Below are 10,000 nucleotides of genomic sequence, written 5' to 3'. Positions count from 1 at the left end.
TCTGGGATATTAGAACACCTGGTTGGTACCATCTGGGATATTAGAACACCTGGTTGGGTACCATCTGGGATATTAGAACACCTGGTTGGTACCATCTGGGATATTAGAACACCTGGTTGGTATCATCTGGGATATTAGAACACCTGGTTTGTACCATCTGGGATATTAGAACACCTGGTTGGTACCATCTGGGATATTAGAACACCTGGTTGGTACCATCTGGGATATTAGAACACCTGGTTGGTACCATCTGGGATATTAGAACACCTGGTTGGTACCATCTGGGATATTAGAACACCTGGTTGGTACCATCTGGGATATTGGGAATTAGAACACCTGGTTGGTATCATCTGGGATATTAGAACACCTGGTTGGTATCATCTGGGATATTAGAACACCTGGTTGGTACCACCTGGTACTTCAAGGAACAGTGTCTAGGACCAAGGCCGAAGGTCTACTAATGAATTGTATGTCTCCTGGAGTTGCCATGTTGAATGTTGAAACTGTTTACATGTTCTAGCCTGTATTGAGTTACACGGTAATAGTATGATGGATGATGAGTTGAAGACAGTGTGGATGAATATGTTAGTTAAACAGTGTTTTTATGTGTCTCGTTATGATGTCTTCTAACCAGGATGACCCTCTGGGTAATATGAACCTGGCCTTTGATGTGGCAGAGAAATACCTGGACATCCCCAAGATGTTGGACGCTGAAGGTAAATATTTTAGATCAGGGGTCTCCAACCTTTTTTAGTATGAGAGCTACTTTTTTTTTTTATCAAACATTTGGCATTTCGCTACTATTTTTTTCCACCAGGAAACTCTTCCCCAAGTCCTTCATGAGCAAGAGAAAGTAGTGCGATATGTTTTCTGTCAATATACCTGCTAAAATAAAGGTTAATCTTTAAAGGAGGCCCTATAAAATCTGTGATTTTGGCCCTATAAAATCTGTGATTTTGGACCTCTAAAATCTGTGATTTTGGCCCTATAAAATCTGAGATTTTAGCCTATAAAATCTGTGATTTTGGCCCTATAAAATCTGTGATTTTGGCCCTATAAAATCTGTGATTTTGGCCCTATAAAATCTGTGATTTTGGACCTCTAAAATCTGTGATTTTGGCCCTATAAAATCTGTGATTCTGGCCCTATAAAATCGGTGATTTTGGACCTATAAAATCTGTGATTTTGTCCCTATAAAATCTGTGATTTTGGACCTATAACATCTGAGATTTTTTCCCCCCAAAATTAGGTTTTATATTTTCCCAAATTGTGTTTTTTTCCTGGGTAAATTTTTCCTGGTTTTAAATTATTTTTGTCTTTCACTCTCAAAATTACAATTCTTCGTAGAGAAACAACAAAATTGGATGTTCTGAGTTGATGTTTAAATCACATCTGAATAAAAAAAATGGAGGTCTGGAAGAAAACTATCAAATTGAGATGTTCTTGTGTAATTCCCCTTTAATAGCCCAACTAGCCCTTTAATAATCTAGCGAGTGAGGAATCTCTCCCTCTCTCTCTCTCTCTCTCTCTCTCTCTCTCTGCCTCTCTCTCTCCTCCCTCCCTCCCCCCTCTCTCTCTCTCTCTCTCTCTCTCTCTCTCTCTCTCTCTCTCTCTCTCTCTCTCTCTCTCTCTCTCTCTTCCTCTCTCTCTTTCTCTCTGTCTCCCTCCCTGTTTCCCTCCCTCTCACTATCGCCCTCCATTCTCACTCTCTCTCTCCCTTCACGCACAAGGCTCTCCTTTGTTTTACCCACTGAACCTGACCAGTCCTCAGTTTGATTTGATACTCTTGACCTGTAAACATCAGTGTGATAGTCATCTCAGAGCTTTTTTCTGTCCTTTTCTCCCTCATCTACCCCCCCACTCCAGACATCATCAACAGCCCCAAGCCCGACGAGAGAGCTATCATGACCTATGTTTCCTGTTTCTACCATGCTTTTGCTGGAGCAGAGCAGGTAGAGAGACCGTTTGAGTGGATGTGTGTGTGGTTTTGGACTGCAGAGTGATTATTGTTAAGTACCCGTTTGCCAGGCTTGAATTACCACATGAAAATACTACCACCTCACTGTAACTAGGTTCTCACATAATGAATTATAATTTTATCATGAATTCCTTTGTGTTCCTGTCTGAAACATTAAAATACTTTTTTATCCAAACAATATAACCAATTAATACTCTGATTTTAAACCTTAGCTGTCATCACATTGTTTTTTTTTCAGGTGCTAGGTCACATTAGCATCACACACCGTCCAGATGGTTTCCATATAATTATCCAAAGGATGGGACTGTCATGTGACCCGTTGCTGTGTGTCTCTACAGGCGGAGACAGCAGCTAACCGTATCTGTACAATTCTGGGGTCAACCAGGAGAATGAGAGCCTCATGGAGGAATATGAGAAACTGGCCAGTCAGGTAATCACCCACAGGGACTCACCCCTCACACACAGGGACACACCATTTCATCCCTCACACACACAGGGACACACCATTTCACCCCTCCCTTTCACCCGTCACACACAGGGACACACCATTTCACCCCTCACACACACAGGGACACACCATTTCACCCCTCACACACACAGGGACACACCATTTCACCCCTCACACACACAGGGACACACCATTTCACCCCTCACACACACAGGGACACACCATTTCACCCCTCACACACACAGGGACACACCATTTCACCCTCACACACAGGGACACACCATTTCACCCCTCACACACACAGGGACACACCATTTCACCCCTCACACACACAGGGACACACCATTTCACCCACTCACACACACAGGGACACACCATTTCACCCCTCACACACACAGGGACACACCATTTCACCCCTCACACACACAGGGACACACCATTTCACCCCTCACACACACAGGGACACACCATTTCACCCCTCACACACACAGGGACACACCATTTCACCCCTCACACACACAGGGACACACCATTTCACCCCTCACACACACAGGGACACATTTCACCCCTCACACACACAGGGACACACCATTTCACCCCTCACACACACAGGGACAGGGACACCATTTCACCCCTCACACACACAGGGACACACCATTTCACCCCTCACACACACAGGGACACACCATTTCACCCCTCACACACACAGGGACACACCATTTCACCCCTCACACACACAGGGACACACCATTTCACCCCTCACACACACAGGGACACACCATTTCACCCCTCACACACACAGGGACACACCATTTCACCCCTCACACACACAGGGACACATTTCCATTTCACCCCTCACACACACAGGGACACACCATTTCACCCCTCACACACACAGGGACACACCATTTCACCCCTCACACACACAGGGACACACCATTTCACCCCTCACACACACAGGGACACACCATTTCACCCCTCACACACACAGGGACATTTCACCATTTCACCCCTCACACACACAGGGACACACCATTTCACCCCACACACACAGGGACACACCATTTCACCCCTCACACACAGGGACACACCATTTCACCCCTCACACACACAGGGACACACCATTTCACCCCTCACACACACAGGGACACACCATTTCACCCCTCACACACACAGGGACACACCATTTCACCCCTCACACACACAGGGACACACCATTTCACCCCTCACACACACAGGGACACACCATTTCACCCCTCACACACACAGGGACACACCATTTCACCCCTCACACACACAGGGACACACCATTTCACCCCTCACACACACAGGGACACACCATTTCACCCCTCACACACACAGGGACACACCATTTCACCCCTCACACACACAGGGACACACCATTTCACCCCTCACACACACAGGGACACACCATTTCACCCCTCACACACACAGGGACACACCATTTCACCCCTCACACACACAGGGACACACCATTTCACCCCTCACACACACAGGGACACACCATTTCACCCCTCACACACACAGGGACACACCATTTCACCCCTCACACACACAGGGACACACCATTTCACCCCTCACACACACAGGGACACACCATTTCACCCCTCACACACACAGGGACACACCATTTCACCCCTCACACACACAGGGACACACCATTTCACCCCTCACACACACAGGGACACACCATTTCACCCCTCACACACACAGGGACACACCATTTCACCCCTCACACACACAGGGACACACCATTTCACCCTCACACACACAGGGACACACCATTTCACCCCTCACACACACAGGGACACACCATTTCACCCCTCACACACACAGGGACACACCATTTCACCCCTCACACACACAGGGACACACCATTTCACCCCTCACACACACAGGGACACACCATTTCACCCCTCACACACACAGGGACACACCATTTCACCCCACACACACAGGGACAAACCATTTCACCCCTCACACACACAGGGACACACCATTTCACCCCTCACACACAGGGACACACCATTTCACCCCTCACACACACAGGGACACACCATTTCACCCCTCACACACACAGGGACACACCATTTCACCCCTCACACACACAGGGACACACCATTTCACCCCTCACACACACAGGGACACACCATTTCACCCCTCACACACAGGGACACACCATTTCACCCCTCACACACACAGGGACACACCATTTCACCCCTCACACACACAGGGACACCCCCCCTCACCACACAGGGACACACCATTTCACCCCTCACACACACAGGGACACACCATTTCACCCCTCACACACACAGGGACACACCATTTCACCCCTCACACACACAGGGACACACCATTTCACCCCTCACACACACAGGGACACACCATTTCACCCCTCACACACACAGGGACACACCATTTCACCCCTCACACACACAGGGACACACCATTTCACCCCTCACACACACAGGGACACACCATTTCACCCCTCACACACACAGGGACACACCATTTCACCCCTCACACACACAGGGACACACCATTTCACCCCTCACACACACAGGGACACACCATTTCACCCCTCACACACACAGGGACACACCATTTCACCCCTCACACACACAGGGACACACCATTTCACCCCTCACACACACAGGGACACACCATTTCACCCCTCACACACACAGGGACACACCATTTCACCCCTCACACACACAGGGACACACCATTTCACCCCTCACACACACAGGGACACACCATTTCACCCCTCACACACACAGGGACACACCATTTCACCCTCACACACAGGGACACACCATTTCACCCCTCACAGGGACACACCATTTCACCCTCACACACACAGGGACACACCATTTCACCCCTCACACACACAGGGACACACCATTTCACCCCTCACACACACAGGGACACACCATTTCACCCCTCACACACACAGGGACACACCATTTCACCCCTCACACACACAGGGACACACCATTTCACCCCTCACACACACAGGGACACACCATTTCACCCCTTTCACCCCTCACACACACAGGGACACACCATTTCACCCCTCACACACACAGGGACAAACCATTTCACCCCTCACACACACAGGGACACACCATTTCACCCTCACACACACAGGGACACACCATTTCACCCCTCACACACACACAGGGACACACCATTTCACCCCTCACACACACAGGGACACACCATTTCACCCCTCACACACACAGGGACACGCCATTTCATCCCTCACACACACAGGGACACACCATTTCACCCCTCACACACACAGGGACACACCATTTCACCCCTCACACACACAGGGACACACCATTTCACCCCTCTCACACACACAGGGACACACCATTTCACCCCTCACCCACAGGGACACACCATTTCACCCCTCACACACAGGGACACACCATTTCACCCTCACACACACAGGGACACACCATTTCACCCCTCACACACACAGGGACACACCATTTCACCCCTCACACACACAGGGACACACCATTTCACCCCTCACACACACAGGGACACACCATTTCACCCCTCACACACACAGGGACACACCATTTCACCCCTCACACACACAGGGACACACCATTTCACCCACAGGGACACACCATTTCACCCCTCACACACAGGGACACACCATTTCACCCCTCACACACACAGGGACACACCATTTCACCCCTCACACACACAGGGACACACCATTTCACCCCTCACACACACAGGGACACACCATTTCACCCCTCACACACACAGGGACACACCATTTCACCCCTCACACACACAGGGACACACCATTTCACCCCTCACACACACAGGGACACACCATTTCACCCCTCACACACACAGGGACACACCATTTCACCCCTCACACACACAGGGACAACCATTTCACCATTTCACCCCACACAGGGACAAACCATTTCACACACACAGGGACACACCATTTCACCCCTCACACACACAGGGACAAACCATTTCACCCCTCACACACACAGGGACACACCATTTCACCCCTCACCCCTCACACACAGGGACACACCATTTCACCCCTCACACACACAGGGACACACCATTTCACCCCTCACACACACAGGGACACACCATTTCACCCCTCACACACACAGGGACACACCATTTCACCCCTCACACACAGGGACACACCATTTCACCCCTCACACACACAGGGACACACCATTTCACCCTCACACACACAGGGACACACCATTTCACCCCTCACACACAGGGACACACCATTTCACCCCTCACACACACAGGGACACACCATTTCACCCCTCACACACACAGGGACACACCATTTCACCCCTCACACACACAGGGACACACCATTTCACCCCTCACACACACAGGGACACCCTCACCACACAGGGACACACCATTTCACCCCTCACACACACAGGGACACACCATTTCACCATTTCACCCCTCACACACACAGGGACACACCACAAAATTTCAATACAATGTGACTGGTTCCTGATCAATATCAATTAAATGGCTGATCAATATCAATCATATGGCTGATCAATATCAATTAAATGGCTGATCAATATCAATTAAATGGCTGATCAATATCAATTAAATGGCTGATCAATATCAATTAAATGGCTGATCAATATCAATTAAATGGCTGATCAATATCAATCATATGGCTGATCAATATCAATTAAATGGCTGATCAATATCAATCATATGGCTGATCAATATCAATTAAATGGCTGATCAATATCAATTAAATGGCTGATCAATATCAATCATATGGCTGATCAATATCAATCATATGGCTGATCAATATCAATCTAAGAACTGATCAATATCAATCACATGACTGATCAATATCAATTAAATGGCTGATCAATATCAATCATATGGCTGATCAATATCAATCATATGGCTGATCAATATCAATCTAAGAACTGATCAATATCAATCACATGACTGATCAATATCAATTAAATGGCTGATCAATATCAATCATATGGCTGATCAATATCAATCATATGGCTGATCAATATCAATCTAAGAACTGATCAATCATATGACTGATCGATATCAATTGAAGAACTGATCAATATCAATCGAAGAACTGATCAATATCAATCATATGGCTGATCAATACAATCAAGAACACATTAATATCATCAAAATCAATCATGACTTATCAATATCAATATGTCTGATCAATATCAAACTGATCAATATCAATTAAATGGCTGATCAATATCAATCATATGGCTGATCAATATCAATCTAAGAACGGATCAATATCAATCACATGACTGATCAATATCAATTAAATGGCTGATCAAAATCAATCATGACTTATCAATATCAATAATATGTCTGATCAATATCAATAGAAGAACTGATCAATAACAATTAAATGGCTGATCAATATCAATCATATGGCTGATCAATATCAATTGAAGAACTGATCAATATCAATTAAATGGCTGATCAATATCAATCATGACTTATCAATATCAATCATATGACTGATCAATATCAATCATATGACTGATCAATATCAATCGAAGAACTGATCAATTTCAATTAAATGGCTGATCAATATCAATCATATGACTGATCAATATCAATCATATGACTTATCAATATCAATCGAAGAACTGATCAATAACAATAATATGACTGAACAATATCAATCGAAGAACTGATCAATATCAATCGAAGAACTGATCAATATCAATCATATGGCTGATCAATATCAATCGAAGAACTGATTAATATCAATTAAATGGCTGATCAAAATCAATCATGACTTATCAATATCAATAATATGTCTGATCAATATCAATAGAAGAACTGATCAATATCAATTAAATGGCTGATCAATATCAATCATATGGCTGATCAATATCAATCTAAGAACGGATCAATATCAATCACATGACTGATCAATATCAATTAAATGGCTGATCAATATCAATCATATGGCTGATCAATATCAATCATATGGCTGATCAATATCAATCTAAGAACTGATCAATATCAATCACATGACTGATCAATATCAATTAAATGGCTGATCAAAATCAATCATGACTTATCAATATCAATAATATGTCTGATCAATATCAATAGAAGAACTGATCAATAACAATTAAATGGCTGATCAATATCAATCATATGGCTGATCAATATCAATTGAAGAACTGATCAATATCAATTAAATGGCTGATCAATATCAATCATGACTTATCAATATCAATCATATGGCTGATCAATATCAATCTAAGAACTGATCAATATCAATCACATGACTGATCAATATCAATTAAATGGCTGATCAAAATCAATCATGACTTATCAATATCAATAATATGTCTGATCAATATCAATAGAAGAACTGATCAATAACAATTAAATGGCTGATCAATATCAATAGAAGAACTGATCAATAACAATTAAATGGCTGATCAATATCAATCATATGGCTGATCAATATCAATTGAAGAACTGATCAATATCAATTAAATGGCTGATCAATATCAATCATGACTTATCAATATCAATCATATGACTGATCAATATCAATCATATGACTGATCAATATCAATCGAAGAACTGATCAATTTCAATTAAATGGCTGATCAATATCAATCATATGACTGATCAATATCAATCATATGACTTATCAATATCAATCGAAGAACTGATCAATAACAATAATATGACTGAACAATATCAATCGAAGAACTGATCAATATCAATCGAAGAACTGATCAATATCAATCATATGGCTGATCAATATCAATCGAAGAACTGATTAATATCAATTAAATGGCTGATCAAAATCAATCATGACTTATCAATATCAATAATATGTCTGATCAATATCAATCAAGAACTGATCAATATCAATTAAATGGCTGATCAATATCAATCATATGGCTGATCAATATCAATCTAAGAACTGGATCAATATCAATCACATGACTGATCAATATCAATTAAATGGCTGATCAATATCAATCATATGGCTGATCAATATCAATCATATGGCTGATCAATATCAATCTAAGAACTGATCAATATCAATCACATGACTGATCAATATCAATCAAATGGCTGATCAAAATCAATCATGACTTATCAATATCAATAATATGTCTGATCAATATCAATAGAAGAACTGATCAATAACAATTAAATGGCTGATCAATATCAATCATATGGCTGATCAATATCAATTGAAGAACTGATCAATATCAATTAAATGGCTGATCAATATCAATCATGACTTATCAATATCAATCATATGACTTACAATATCAATCATATGACTTATCAATATCAATCATATGACTGATCAATATCAATCCTGATCAATTTCAATTAAATGGCTGATCAATATCAATCATATGACTGATCAATATCAATCATATGACTTATCAATATCAATCGAAGAACTGATCAATAACAATAATATGACTGAACAATATCAATCGAAGAACTGATCAATATCAATCATATGG

General features: G+C 43.4%; 1 pseudogene; it reads left to right on the top strand.

Annotated features, from left to right (window-relative positions):
- LOC124018708 overlaps positions 1 to 10,000 on the top strand; it is a 72,286-nt pseudogene that overhangs the window by 33,790 nt on the left and 28,496 nt on the right.

Source organism: Oncorhynchus gorbuscha, unplaced genomic scaffold, assembly GCF_021184085.1.
Source record: "Oncorhynchus gorbuscha isolate QuinsamMale2020 ecotype Even-year unplaced genomic scaffold, OgorEven_v1.0 Un_scaffold_569, whole genome shotgun sequence".
Classification (NCBI taxonomy): Eukaryota; Metazoa; Chordata; class Actinopteri; order Salmoniformes; family Salmonidae; genus Oncorhynchus; species Oncorhynchus gorbuscha.
Note: the sequence above shows the minus strand (reverse complement) of the source record. Positions and strands in the feature narration are given on the sequence as shown.